The sequence below is a fragment of the Nipponia nippon genome, unplaced genomic scaffold (genome assembly GCF_047370975.1).
Source record: "Nipponia nippon isolate SJK-2023a ecotype South Korea unplaced genomic scaffold, ASM4737097v1 scaffold_21, whole genome shotgun sequence".
NCBI classification, from domain to species: domain Eukaryota; kingdom Metazoa; phylum Chordata; class Aves; order Pelecaniformes; family Threskiornithidae; genus Nipponia; species Nipponia nippon.
Genome location: NW_028262338.1, coordinates 3,884,828 through 3,898,683, shown reverse-complemented (window position 1 = coordinate 3,898,683; position 13,856 = coordinate 3,884,828). Strand labels below are relative to the sequence as shown.

General features: G+C 44.4%; 1 protein-coding gene across 5 annotated transcripts in view; it reads left to right on the top strand.

Annotated features, from left to right (window-relative positions):
* The window catches only part of KCNIP1 (potassium voltage-gated channel interacting protein 1), a 482,303-nt gene that overhangs the window by 105,525 nt on the left and 362,922 nt on the right, over positions 1-13,856 (top strand). The window contains exon 1 of one of the 5 annotated variants that reach the window (XM_087760146.1): positions 13,086-13,101. The exons of the other annotated variants lie outside the window; for them this stretch is intronic. The gene's annotated coding sequence lies outside the window, so the exon portion shown is untranslated. Of the gene's footprint in view, positions 1-13,085; positions 13,102-13,856 lie in introns of those variants that run through there. 5 annotated transcript variants of the gene reach the window in all.

The following is a 13,856-nucleotide window of genomic DNA, read 5'->3' as shown; positions in this document are numbered from 1 at the left end:
TGTGGTGGCAAGGAAAGGAGAACAGTACCTGAAAATAGGCCTGGACACCAGACATCTGGAAAAATTAATGCCAGTTTGTTGTTGTTGCAAAGATCTAATATTCTGTGGGACCTTTTTGGTTTACTAATCCTCACCAGCAATCTAAAGCATTCCCCTCTGCCACTTCCCTACTTCTTTCTGATATGGTAGTCTTCAACAGTTCAGGAATTCGCATTTGTGTGTATAACTGTGGTCTATCTAATCCAATACCCTTCCACACACAGCACTGAGTTCAGCATTTAGAAATACTTTTGACTTTACAGAATGTCGGAGGATGTCAAAGAGGTAACAGTCTCCTGATTCCCTCCCAGATCTGCCGCTGCAGTTTCCAGATGTGTTTTGGCTCCTAATAAAGAGTTGTCAAGGAAGAAAAATAGCTCTGAGGGTTTTTTTTTTCCCCCTATCAACTTTCAGTTGAGAAGTTCAAGCCTGATAGGATACATACCATGGCTCTTCCATGCTCTACATTATAGTCAAAATTTAGTAAGGGAGATGTAGATTAATTTGTCATTAGCTGTCAGCTGTGTATGTTGCTCTAGGGCCAGTGGACATTCAGCTTCTAATTGCAGCTTGTTTTGTTGTTCAGCTCAATTGTTTCCGCTGTTTTCAATAAAGTAAGCCTGCTGAAAGCAAATTGTATCCTCATTAGGACTAATTAATAGTTGCCTTTTCCAAAGAGCTTCATGTGAGGCTTTGCACAGAGCAATAAACTGAAATATTGTCCAGCTGCAGACTTAATGTCAAACTTTGCAAAGGGAGCCAGATGCTATATAGAAATAGTTCTGCAGACCCTAGCACTTTCTTTGCGTTTTATGCTCTTCCAAATGGTGGTTGTTACTTTCCTTCTTTTTTCAGACTAGCAAAACTTGTAAAGTCTGGCGGGTTGGATCCTACTGCCCTGGAAATCGGGGGAAGTAGGAGCTGAAAACAGTCACACTGCTTAAAACTGATTCTCATAACCTGTTTCCTGCGGAAATTCTGTTCCAGGGTTGCTTTGGCCTTTGGTGATAAGACTTATGATAACATGTATCTATCTGTACATCTTGCTGAAATACCATCTTGTGGAAAGCCCTTAAAATAACTTCTAGGTACTGAGAACAGAGAGAGCGAGGGATCAATTAGCTTTGCTCTGTTCTTTCAGGTCACACAAAACTTTATGCCTTTTCATCACTATTACTTTCCTTAAAGTTTAGTTAATGCCCACAAGACAAAAATAAGTTGCAACCCAAATGTGATACTGGCAGCTCCCATCTTCTAACAGACAAGGCAGAGTAGCTGGAGGAGGCCCGTGCGAGTGAGACTGGTAGGGACAAAGCCATCCAGCGATGCCGCATGTTTGCTGTTCAGGCAGTTCTGCAGCAACAAGTCTCCCTGCAGGAGGCTTTGTGGTTGCCACAGCCCCCCCTACCCCGGGTCCTTCGTAGAGCCTTGTCTAATCCCCTCATCATTCCTTGGGCCATCACCAAGGATGCGGGTCCCTCAGCCATTTCTATTGACTGTCACTCTGAGAGCAGTGGGAGATACTATGCTGTGCACGAAATTGTTCTCTCCTGTTTGTAAAATGAAATACTTGTTTGTCTTCATTTAGATTTTTTTTTTCTTGATCCAAAGTTTTATCTGATTTCAGATCAAATTAGGCCTACCCACATCCATCAGAAAGCATATTCATTGCATAGGACTGAGAGGTCTTTTTTTGTTTGTGTTTACACTAATGTATTTGTTTATCTGTTCTTGTTAAGCATCAGCTATGAACCCAGCATTGTGAAAGTCACGGGGCAGGGTGTAGTACTACTTCCAGGGGAGTTTGAATTTGTCCTGGTGGTTGTTTTTGATGTGATCTGAGCTTCAGAATTAAGTAATATGTGTGAATAAAAGAGAAATAGTGATGAGAAGTTTTGTTTGCTGTGTCCTTTTGCCTGTCACCAAGTAACACCTTCATCTGCACACAGGTCCTTGGAAAGCCTTAGGATTGCAGGAGCAAGGTATCGCTCGCTGCTTTGCTCTTCCTGTCGTTTCTTGCACTGGTTGGTGTAAAAGGCCCCCACAACGCGGCAATGTGGGCAGAAGGAATGCCAGGTGAGCAGTCCTGCTCTTTAAACGCTGGAAAGTTGCTGTGTTCCGTTTTCTCTTAGTGTTTCCAAGGGACTGCAGGAACTGGGATTAAGTGTGGATTTCGGAGTGCTGTCTGGCACAAGGAGTTCGTGTGCCATCTGCATCCAGCAAGGACTGCCTGTGGTTTTGCATCGCTAAGGAAAAGTTAAATAAGTCAGGCATGGTTTACTTGCTGTGCTGATATAATCGGTATGTGGGTCACTCAAGGATATTATCCATGGCTTAAAAATTTTGTGAGCCCTTGGGAAGAGGGGATAACCTCAGGACGCTTCTGCATGGGATTCCCTGCTACCTGCTGTGGTCGGGCATGACGCCCTGTGGCTTTGTCCACGCGGGCAGCCAGGCCGTCATCGCTCAGAACGCGCTTCCAAGTTACCTGCTGCACCTTTACTGAGAGCAAAATAGGAACAGATGGTCGTCTTGTGGCTTCTATTGCCTTTTAATTCCCAAAACAAGTGGGTACTTGACTTTGAAGTTCATAGTTTCCACCTCAAGAGAAAGCATGGTTTGTAAGATTAATGGCTCTCAAGGAAAAAGTGCAAGGGAAATGGCAGTTTAAGGAAGAAAAAAAAAAAGGCCAAGTCAAGCTTTTTCTTTTTAATCTGGTATCTTTTCTAACTGAAGTGTATATCCCGAGCATTGCTGAAGGGTGCTTAGGCCAAATTTCCAACCTCCTTGTGTCTTATTAACTGTTTCTAACAAGCAAATGAATGACCCTGATTGAGAGAAAAGGATATTGCATCAGAACTTGTGGATTACCACAATTACTGAGCTCTTATGGAGAAATATGGCTTAAGCAAACAAAATAATTCCTGTGATTGTTCCTCACTGTGTTAATTCTGGGATGTGCTTCTGGTTTTGGTCCCAACTCCACCATGATTTTGGAGATGCCATGATTAGGGCTGTGGAAGGGCTTTTCAGTTTCACAGCTGTACCCAGGGCTGGCAAATGACAAATCATTTTAGACTGGAATAGACATGCAATTTTTGTATTTTACTTGCCAAATGTAATGCTGGAAAAATTTTCTGCTTTTAAAAGGAAATCTTTTGTTTCAGAATAAAGAGTTTTACTGTGGACATGTATAGAATAAATGACAGAAATAAAGCGAAACATTTGGAAAGGGAGGTTACCCAATATTGCAGGGGTTTGACAGAATACATCTAGGGTGGAGAGATCCAAGTGCAATGAGATATATTTCTGAGTGCCTGAACCTTCCTCTCTTACTTTTTAGAACACCCGAGAGCCAAAGTTTGTTATACAAGGAGGTGGGAGGCCATGTTCTCTGTATGTCCTTAGTTATTAAACGTGCTTTTTTATGAAGTAAAGTCTTTGTCAGAGCAGGGACTGGGACCCAGGAATCCCTTTTCCCAGGTTGGTGCCGTGAATGCAGATATTTGTGCAAAATAGAGCTGAGTGCAGGGCAAGGCACCACCGGCTGCTTGACCTGTCTCTCCAGGTTGTTCCTAAGGGTCAGTGGGGCTGTTTCAGCTGGAACTTTGTATTGAATTTGACTTAAACTTGAGTGGTTTTGGAAAACTGAAGTTATATTTCGGTGGTGAAGCTAATACTTACAGGAAAAAGTTTTCTTGGGTGTGACCTAGCTGACCAATTTATTACTGCTGTAATTACACAAAATGAGACAAGAAGCGTCACTTCAACTGTAGCATCTTTGGGAAACAAGTTTCCTGTCGTCTGCAACTGTGATGAATGCAGGAGTCTGTGAACCAGCAAATCTGGAATCTGTACGATCCGAAAGTAAATATATTACCCCTTTTATAATATGAAGAAATAAGTGACATCTATGTTCAGGATATGGTGAGCAAAATTACTAGACAGCTCCCTGTTAGCATATTCTCTCTGGTAAATATTTGAAGACTATTTCCCCCAGCAGGCAGAAGCTGTGCAGAGCAATTATCCACTCGGCTGTGTGGTTTCTTCACACTCTGTGTAGAAGTTTGCTTCAATTCGGACTTCCCCCCCCCGTTTTAAATACCCTGTCAGCAAAACATGAATAACAGTGTTGTAAACAGAAAAACCATGTAACAGCTGGTGTCTGGATTGTGGCACTTTTTCTAGTGTGGTATTTAAATGCTGCCAGACTTGGGTAGAAAAGCAAACTGTTCGAGAAGCAACATAGGGCTGGCAGAAGTGACCACGCAATGGTGCACAGCCTGCGGAATAAGGCTGCGGAGAGGTTTCGCTTGGCTGTAGTACAGTGCATAGCTTTTGGGTGCCATCTACAGTTTTCACCAAGGAGAGTTTCAGCCCTGCTGCACCTTAGGGTCTTGGGCGACCATTGCCTCTCTCCAGCCTCTGTCCTGGATGTCTGCAGCTGGGACCCCAGTGCCAGCTCGGGGTATTTGGCCTCCTTCCCACAGCTGAATTCTGCAAGCACGACTGTGCTGCTGCTGAAATGCCAATATTAAGCCAATAGACTTAGGTCTTCTGTTGTGAAGCCCGATGCTTTAACACTTTTAACCACTGATTTAATCAGTTTCATTATGTATTCATTCATCTTATGCTTTACAACATCACCATATTTATGGAAAGCAGAGACCCTCTGAGCAGGAGCTGAAATAATTTTAAAGCATTACATTTACTTCTGGTGACTCTGTACAGCTGGAGTTTAAGCCTGCTGAGCTTGGTGCAGTTTGATTCCCCCACAGACCCTATCGCAGTCTGAAACCAGGCAAGTTCTGATTCATGACAGTGACCAAACCTTGCCCTATGTGGGGGCATTAATGCAGCACCTCGCCTCTACCTACTTTTCCGTTTTCTTGATTTTGGAAGGTGATTATTGTTTTGGGGATCATTTTTCCTCTATCAAATTTAGTTGAAACTGGCAAGGTGGGGCAAGAGATCTGGGATGAGCTACTGCAGTTGTATAAAGCTTATTTCCTTAAGAAGTTGGGCCAAAACATGCTAAAGGTTTGCTTTTCTTTCCAAGCAACTCTAAGTATTGTTTACTACAGGCTTAAGAGAGGTTATCTCTCTCAGGCATTACGTAGTGCTGGCTTTCCCTCGTATTTGCACAGGGAAAACTGAAGCATAGCAAGCCAAGCAGGACGGCTGTGCAGGAACTGCGGCTACGTGCTCGGCTCCCTGAGCCCCCACCGCTTGGGGCGAAGCCCTTGGGAGCTGGAGCCACCGCAGCAGGAGCTCAGTCGTCCTGCTTAGCCTTGCTGTAACACTCTTTGCTGAAGTAGTTTAGTGAACAAGTGCCAAAAGGTTGAAGGTCCCAGCAGACCTTAAAGAAGGCCATATGTCTCCTGAAGCAGTGTTGTCTGAGCTTTCGAATACGGAGTCTGCTTTGGAAGTTGGCAGTAGCCACTTTTCCTATCAGTTTGGCTATGGGAATTCTCTCAGTTCATCCTGAGCTCCTGCCTTGATTTCTTGTAATGATCTGCTTTCTTGGCCAGCTCATCTCACCCTCTTGAGAGGAATATTCTTTAATAGCAAGAGCTATCTATAGGTTCTAATAGAAATTAGACCAGGGGATCTAAACCATAGGGATTTATTTTTTTAAGTTTATTGACACTGCTAGAACAGGGTGCAATTCCTAAGGAACAAAGGTACCTGAGAATTTCCCTCCCTTTGCTTGTGATAAATCCAGTTCCTAAAAAAGCAGCCTAACCATTTAAATCAACAAATTGTCTCCATAGTCAAGCAAAGAAATAGTTTGTCAAACATTTATACTCTAATTATAAATAATAATAATAATAGAAATGTAAGCAGCTGAGTTGCATATCTTTCTTTAAGAATGCCAGTATATGTAGTGTCATTTTCAGGAATTTGAGACAAATGTGTTTTGAGCTAATCCAAAGTATCCACGCTGTTTCTTATGGAATATATTTGCCCAGTACTCTGTGGCTGCTGTTCTCCCAATGCGCGTGCAACACAGGAGCTTTCAGGGCTGAAGTAGTTTTTCTGACAGCCCCTCCAGAGAGCGTAGGAGCTCTCTGGAGACAGGGACATATCAAAGTGTCGGAGCATTATTAGCAATAGTCTGGAAATAATTTTCATGTTCTTAAAATAACTACACCTCCGGACTTTTATAGATGTTTCTAAGTAGGTGGCAATGTTTTTTGTATTTTGGTTTTGGGTTGTTTTTTCCTCTTGCAAATTGCTAGCTTTGGAGTGGTGTCTTTTAACACGTCCTCTAAAGAAACTCACTGTACTTCTGAAGAGATGATATCTTAACACGAACACAACTGCAAGCTGTTGCCAAGTGCAGTCTGTAATAAAAAGGGTGTTCTGTTATAATGAATGGATTTTATATTTAATGCAGCCTTGGGAAAATTCTCCCCCTTTTGTGTATTTCTAAATCTTATAATAATGTATCAGTGCAGAAAGAAAATGGTAATTTTTAATCTGCTAAAATAATGTATCCCTTCAGCCACACTAGGGAGTCTGAATATTCAATTTCAATATTTGTTTGGGGAAAAACAGGAAAAGTGCTGAGGTTGCAGCATTTGGTTCTGGCTGAATACTCTGCCCCCAGCTGAGGGAAGTAGCTGAGGCTCTGGCTGTGTGGTCAGACTTGACAGTGGCTGTATTTTGTCAGCTGCCATTCTTTTTATTTACTTATTTTAACTAACCTGCATGGTGGTGAATCTACAGAGAGGACTAGAACTAGTAAAGAAAACAAAACAAAACAAATCACCCTTTCTACTTTCTGTCTGGCTTGTCTGTGCTGTTACTTGCATTCGATGTCCGTATCTCTGCCCTGGGCTTGGAGAGAATCAGAACTGCAGTGAGTCGAGACTGTGATTGAGAAGGCACTTCCCATACCCCAGCTTCTCACTGTTTGATCTCCTGCACTCAGCCAAAACAGCTCTTCAAAAAGTTGCTTTATCAGCAGCTGACTTAACAAGAAGCTGCACTTTCTGCTTGGGCTAAGACTGGATAGCGGAACAACATCATTTTCAGAGGCTGAAAGAGTTCACTGCTTCGTGCTCAGTCAGTCAGTGAAGTTCCTGGTCAGTACACGCTAGGTTATGATCAGCACACCACAACCTCTTTGTGTGGTGAACAGTACAACTCTATTTTCACGTACCACAGGAAGGCCGTGGCAGATAATTGCAATAGACCCACTGCTCTGTTTTAGGATGATGCTAGACTGTCAGCTTAAGACCAAGCTGGCTTTGCTGGCCTCAGGCATTTGACAGACAGCAGCAGGGATTATCCAGCACAGCCATGCCATTAATTGTGTGAAGCAGCTATGGCACAGGCCTTGCCTTTCAAGTTTCAGAGCTGTGTGTGACTTGAGAATCACAGGTGAGCCATTCCTGACTCTTAGGCTGGCCTGGCCGAGTCGTGGAGGTTCACCCTGAGGATGAGTAAATCACCTGGAACGCTGGGCAGCCCCCTGTGCAGGGTGAGCCTGGCTCCTCGCGGGGGGCTGCTGCAGGGGCGTTGGGGGCAGATTGACTTGTGCTGTCTTTTCATTCTGCACTCGCAACGGCTGTCTCTTGGGGTACGTGGGCTAATAACTCTCCTCAAAAGCTTTAACATCCTGTGGGATGCAAAAGCTCGTTCTGTAATGCCGAATAATAGATACGGGACAGTGTGCAAAGGATGCTGATCAGTAGGAATGCCCGTGTGCGGTGGCCTAGCAATGCACCATGTAATGGTGGGCTCAGTTGTGCTCAGATCTGGCTACACAGTGCCCAGACCAGGAGTACCCCCGCTCAGAGGATGGGCAGTGCAAAGTCAGCTCTGCGCTCTGCTTCACCGATGCATCTGCTCTTTTTTTAAAGTAACATCTCTGTCCTTCATCAATGTTCTCAGCATAGGGGCTGCTCTTATGTCCCAGAGGATTACAGGGGAAAAATTAAGTAACCCCCATATCTATGTTCTTTTAGTTGTACATTTTAAGAGTGCATAGATCCAAATGAGAGTTTGCAGCAGCAGTTTTAAAGAGCGGCTACTTCATCTGCTCTGGGAGTACAGCACAGCAGTAGAAAGGTACAAGCCTTTCTGCTGCATATAGGGACCATGGGGAGGTACGCATGATCCATAGCAGCGCCTGGGACTAGAGCAGCCCCTAGCCATTTATGCTGGTATGAAGATTAAAATGTTGTCTTTGGCCCTACATGTTGGGGACCTGCTCCTGACCTCATCAGCCTCGGCTTTCAGTGAGGAATGTACGGTGGACATCGTGATGCAAGCAAGAAAAACCTTTTCCTGAGTATGCTTTAGACTCTTAAACAGGGTCATTTAGACACTTCTGTTTGTAGTTGCAGTAGCTTTTGGCACGGTGCTGTACTTAATGCCTTTTTTAATGTTTTATTGGATGGCAGCATTAGTTCATGGTGAGGCACCTAGATTGTTGCAGGGAATAGAGACATAAAAATAAGGAAGCGCTATCATTATGACAGCAGCAGCAGTTGCTGCCAGCCATTATTAGCGAGCGAACTTCATCTCAGAAACAAATTGTCCCCTCCTGTAGGCTAGGGCAGTAGATTGTGTTTTCATTATGTATGCACTATATATGATGTAGTAAAAACCAACGGTAGTCAGTTTGTTTTATAGCCACGTGGCATGTTACTCTGGGTAATTTTAAGGAAGAAGCTGAAGTCTTGTCATCTTTATTTGAACTTGTTCAAGTAAGACTGAATGTGTTTTCCCTTACACGTAGGCTGTGACCCCTATCGCTGCCTGCTGGGGAGAGGGGATGTGGTTGTCCCTTCCTGAAAGGACTGGAGCTCCCAGCCTCCTGTGATGAAGAAATGCCCCAGACCCAGCCAGGCCAACGAGGCGGCGGCCAGGCTCCCTGCTTGCCCGGCAGTGGTGGTGGCAGGGAGGGAGCTCTGGGCACACGCAGCGCCCCAGGCAAGTGAGTTAAGCGGCTTTTCAGCATCTTCCCCACCGACAGCCTTGGGGTCCCAGGGGGAGCACTGGCCCTGCGAGGCGCACTCAGGCATGGCAGGCATTTGTCTGCATTTCTGCAGACCTGGGCGTTACATTGCACACAGTGCCTGTCCTCGTAGCTGAGGATCAGCAAAGGTGCTGCTGTTTCAGAGTGAAGGTGGGGGTTCTCAGATGTGATGGCATGGCTGTAGGAGCCCTTCTTATTCTCCAGGGTGAGGCTGAGTTATGAGGGATTTGAAAAGTGAGGATGGAATAGGTAAAAGAAGGTAACGAGTAGATACAGAATCTTACTGCAGAGTTTGGGTAAAGTCATATCTCCATCTTCGTTGCCTTCCTGCTCCACTGTGTAATTTCTCTTTCAAAAATGCATCAAGTGTTTTGCTGAAAGCCTTGGGCTTCCTTGACTACTTTTCCCATTTCTCATTTGAAATAAGTGAAGAGGAGAGCTAGCAAATGATTTTTCTACCCTCCTGTGAAAGATCTTTTGGTTCTCTCTTGTCATGTAGTAATTTGCAAGTGAAAATCTTCAGAGACTTCACTGCTGCTGTCCTGGCTTTTACTTTAGCATCCTGACTCCTGCAGCAGCTGTTGAAGCTCGAACCCAAGTGTCTTTTTATTTGAAAGTCTGTTAAGAGGATGCTCTCAAGTCATAGGAGCAAAACTTTGCAAGTTAATCACCATCGTCCCTTTTCTTTCTGATGCCTGCCAGGAGTGTGACGATTTTATACCAGTAACAGGTGAAAGAACGAGGAGGGTTGGTGATGGGATTTCTTCTTAGTTTAGATGTAAGTGCTTCCTTAAGTTCACTGCTGCTCTACAGAGCCGTTCCTGTTAATGTATACTATGAAGAGAGAATAAAAGGTTCAGGTATCCAGTTTTAGAGCTTAGTCCTTTCCACTGATTTCCCCCTGATTGATTGTGTTCTGCATGAGCAGCCACTATAAATTGGGTCCTGAGGGTCAAAGCCTGTAGTGGTATAGACCTGCGCTGGCTTCATTGAACCAAGGCCAGCTTACCCTGTCGGGGGTTTGGCTCTCGATATTTGCTGTGGAAGGCAAAGTTATTCAAGCACTGAATGTTTGCAACAGCATTGATCTTTCTTCCTTTTTTTTTTTTTTTTTCCTCTCTGAAAGGAAGCAAACTTGAGACCTTTTACAGTCCTCAATCAAAGCATAGACTGCCGTTGCCATCTTTGCTTTCTATTTTAATTAACCTGCACGATGGTTAATGAGTGGAACTATTGAATAAGCAAGCAAAAGGAAAGGTCTGTTTCTGCGGCGGTGTCACAGCACCCACCGGCTCTGTTAGCCTCAAGGCTGACCGAGTTCACAGCAAGGGGGGCTGCCGGGGCTGAGTCCCAGGTGAAGGTTGCTGTGAGACGAGCAGCCCTGCTGGAGCAGCTGCCGCGCTGCTGCTGCTCGGGGCTCCTGCCGCCGCCTGGGCGCGGAGAGCCGCCTTCCAGCGGGGGCGCCGCAGCGGCGGGCGGGGCACGCGGGCAGGGAGCGCGCGGCCCCGGGGAGCGGGGGCTGGTAGTGCGATTGCGAGCAGGCAGCGCCCTCCGGCGGAGAGAGGCGGTACTGCGCCGGCTGCGCAGGAGCGGACGGGTTTTGCTGTTGGGTTTTTTTTTTTAAAACTTTTATCATTCGCCTGCCTCAGGCAATCACTGTGTCTCTTTCGAAGTACTTAACTCTCCAAAATAAATTTAGTGTTTTCTCTTCATTACCACTTGTTTTAATTTCTGTCGAAACTGGTGGGGTTGCAGATATTCCTGTTCTTTTTGCGTTGTCTGTTGTGTAAACGCAGAGAGGAAGAGACTGGGCCAGGAGACAGGATATCTCATCCAAAGGGGGCTTCTTGCCCTTTTATGTTTAGCTGTTGAGCACAATCTGAGCTTCCGTATTTGCGATCTGTCTTGCGCGTGTAGTTTTTATATTTTCCTCTTGTATATTGATAATATAATAGGCATGAAAGTGCTATGCTGTGCCCATCCTCAACCTAACGGGTGACTTGGGGCCTCTTAATCTTAAACAGCAATTTAGTTGCAAACATGTTTGAAAATCATGGCAAAAGTGTATTTTTTCTGTGCTCTGAAAAGGTGGCTGTGTAACATAACGGAGCGGCGCCAGGTGGCACCATGGCAGGTTGTCTGGCGTGGAGTCTCCCGGGGACAGAAAGTTCTCCTTGCTGCCAGGGGTGCAAATTCTTCCAAGTGCTGAGCATGCGTCACCTGCAGAGTGTGTTTTCATTTTGATTTGCACCAATGATGCAGGAAAATCAGCAGGAAATCCACATTTGCAGCATTGAAAATAATGGAGTCTAGTCCAGTTAATTTTGTCCCAAGTAATCTGCAAAATTACAACAAGGGTTGTAAACAGAATACACAGAATAATAAGATGTGACTAGAAAAGAGCAAAAAAGAGACTTTTCTCGTTGAGGTGGAATCTGGATGTGCTAAGAACTTGGGTGCCTTCTCTCTTTATCTGTCGTTTGGTTTTTGGAAGTTTTGTGTTACTTCTGGGCACAGTCATGGTTCTTATTCACAAATGTTCTTTTTCTCAGATTTGCATACAGTTGGCTGTGTCGTGCTGCACAAAGCTGCATATGTGTTTAATTGCCAGGGTAAAAATTTTGCGTTCAGTGGCTCTGAAAGAGCTTAAGCTTCCATGAAAAGTGCTGACTACCAAACTGCCAGTCTTCATTCCAGTGAGAAGTCTGGTTAAATCAAGCTCTCTGCAGTGTGCAGCCACTTAAATAAATGTTTCATGTTGTCTGCATGATGCTTTTAAAATATAGCAGTTGCCTCTGTAACCATTGCACAGGAAATAAATAATTGATGGCATTTATGGCAGTCAAAGTGTAATTTCTGCTTCCGTTTTCATGATGGAGCATTTCATAAAAATAATTTATTTCCCAAATTTGTGCTCAAAAAAGAGCTCTGGGCCACTGTGGGTGAGAAATTCTACACTGTTAAGAATTTTTTTGTGCCAAGTTCATTCCTGGAAACGGTCAGGATGCTTGTGAATACTTAATGAATAACTGTGAATTATTATGGATGCTGCATGTGAATGTTGAGTATTTGTTTGGGGACTCTTTTTGCTTCTATTCTCTATTTGCTGCTTGGTAGTAGTTTACTTCAATGAAGCAAATTAACTAATAGTAAACAAGGGTTTTAATTTTTTTTTTTATTTTTTTTTTTTATTTAGACCATTTGGCCATGTTGCAGCGTCTGCATTAGTGTTACCTTAGTGAACTAACAATCTACCCTGATAACCTTAAGCAAAGGAATGATCGGACATGAATAAAAATACATTTCATAATAACTGATGATATGGGTTTGGATGCTGCATACGTGCTACTTGTATGTGATCGAAATTTAATTTGGCCAGGAAACAGCCTCATAACTGTACCAGGCTGGCTGGGTTGTATCATCAGTAACTACGGATGCCGTCACACTCGTGCCACACGGTGGTGGTACAGCCCAGCAGAGTTTGTCTCTGGAGATGTCTCCTTGCTGCTGCAGGCATGCTGCTGACCCCGAGAGCTTTTTGGTTCCTTGTGTATTTTGGCTCTCAGTCTGTAAATGGACCGTGGTGCTTGCTTTCTTTGGAGGGGTGCTTTGAAATGTATGAACACAAAGTAGTATATAGATTTAGTGGGTTTTCCTATGTACTACTGTGTTCTTGCTCTAATTTCCTTTAAAAAAAGTCTTACAGCGAATGCTTTATTGATTCTTGATAAAACTATTAAAATCATTCCTTCTTCATCTGAAGAGAAATCCACAGTCTCAAAATATGCACAACATCTTGTTTGTTTGTTTGTTTGTTTTTTGGTTTTTTTTTGTTTGGAGAGCCTTGCTCTGAAGCTTGCAGTCCTTCACTCTTTACACACAGGCTGATCAATGGACTACACAGGACTGTGAAGCTGTATGAATGACTCCAGGACAAAATCCAAAAGGATTTCTTGCATATTGACTTTTGACATTCTTCTTCGCAGGAATCTCAGTATCAAGCTCACCGCTCCTGCACAGCCTAAGGAGAGGGGCAGTTTAGCATTTAGACTCCACCTTGTCTCTAGTAGGTAAGCAATTCTGTGCCTTAAAATGAGAAGGTACCAAGGAAAGGAGGGAAAGGAGAGGCTGTGTGGTGACAGGGAAACCTCATACAGGGGACAGTGCCTGGTGTGGCTTACACAAGAAACAGCTTCTCTCTTCCCATTGCCCTCACGCCATGAGCCCTGAGCTGTATGCAAGGGAGAGGTGTCGCACCCAGCCTCTTTCTGTAATGAAACAGCCGAGAGTTAACAGCTACAGCTCCAGCAAAAGTAGATTCAAACTACAAAGCTCTTGGGGACTTTGGGGGGAAATGTGTTTATCTGCAGCTTTTGGAATTGGAACTGTAATCCCCCAGTACCTGCTTTTCCACTTCACATCGGGGCGGGGGGGGAGACATTTCCAAAAACCCTATTTATGCACATCTCCCGTTGCTTTTATTCAACTTCAGCAGTATTATCAAGGGCGTTTCATATCGCTCCGCTCATCCTAAAACTGCAGGTGGGTTCAGCCACAGTCCTGATTCCCTAGCTATTTGGATGTTGCACTTTCAAGTATGCACAGTGCTGGCATCACCTGAGCAACACAAATATTGCGGACTGAATTGAGAAAGAAGGTTTAAAGCTGTGCAAGCAGGCAGGATCTGTCTGTCGCAGGACCCACCTCCCTTGTTGCAATGCCGTGCATGTAGAGGTTGTTGACAAACGCTGTGAAAACCATTTGATGCATAGTCTGCCAAAGTCCTGACCCATACCAGGCTGTCCTAATAGCGGTCTGCTTTCAC